Source organism: Vanellus vanellus (assembly GCF_965231255.1).
Source record: "Vanellus vanellus genome assembly, chromosome: 2".
Lineage (NCBI taxonomy): Eukaryota > Metazoa > Chordata > Aves > Charadriiformes > Charadriidae > Vanellus > Vanellus vanellus.
In genome coordinates this window covers 64780990-64782234 of record NC_138906.1, presented here as the reverse complement: position 1 = coordinate 64782234, position 1245 = coordinate 64780990, and positions in this window count along the sequence as shown.

Here is a 1245-nt window from a genome sequence, read left to right as displayed (position 1 = left end):
TCTGCTCAGAGATGCTTTGGCAGGCAAGGTGCCCTTTACCTGGCATCAGTAATAGATCAGGGACTCAGCCAAGAGTGCGAGGGGAGCTTGCTGACTGAAAATTCCAAACTCTTTTGGTAGGAGTTAATAATGTCAGAAATGGGCAGGGAAAGTGTTAGAGTAAGGTGTAACAGCAGAAATAACACTACTTCAGCAGCAGCAGTATCTCTCCCATTGATCACAGAATGGCAGGGGTTGGAAGGGACTCATCTTGTCCAACCCCCCTGCCAAAGCAGGCTCACCTGGAGCAGGTTGGACAGGAATGCATCCAGGTGGGTTTTGAAGATTTCCAGAGAAGCAGACTCCACAGCCTCTCTGGGCAGCCTGTTCCAGTGCTCTGTCACCCTCAAAGTAAAGAACTTTTTCCTCATGTGGAGATGGAATTTCCTGTGTTCCAGTTTGTGCCTGTCGCCCCTTGTCCTGTCGCTGGGCACCACTGAAAAGAGTCTGTCCCCATCCTCTCAACACCCACCCTTTAGATATTTATATGTACTGATGAGATCCCCTCTCAGTCTTCTCCAGGCTAGACAGATCCAAGTCTCTCAGCCTTTCCTCATAAGAAAGCTGCTCCAGTCCCTTGATCATCTTCATAGCCCTCTCCTGGACTCTCCCCAGCAGTTCCCTGTCCTTCTTGAACTGGGAAGCCCAGAACTGGACACAATACTCCAGATGTGGCCTCACCAGGGCAGAGTAGAGGAGAAGGATGACCTCCCTCGACCTGCTGGCAGCTTTTTAACGCACCCCAGGAGACCATTGGCCCTCTTGGCCCCAAGGGCACATTGCTGCCTCACGGTCAACTTCTTGTCCACCAGAACTCCCAGGTCCCTCTCTGCAGAGCTGCTCTCCAGGGGTTCAACCCCTAACCTGTACCGATGCACGGGGTTATTCCCCTCGAGGTGCAGGACCCTACGACCCGCACCACCGGCGCTCGCTGTCCCCCCCCCCTCCCCTCAAGCCGCCTCCACCCCACCGCGCCGGGGAGGCGGCAGCGCCCGGGGCCGCCCCGAGCCCATCCCATTTCTTCTCCTCTCCTCCCCTCCCGTTCCCTCCTCCCACCCCTTCCCCGCCGCCCAGGGAGGAAGAGGAGGAGACTTCACCTGTCCCGTCCCGTCCCGCCCCGCCCCGCCAGGTGTGAGGTGGAGCAGGAAGCGGCGGTGGTGCCGGAGGGGACCCGCGCCCGCCTCGGCGCCGGGCCCATGCGGGGAG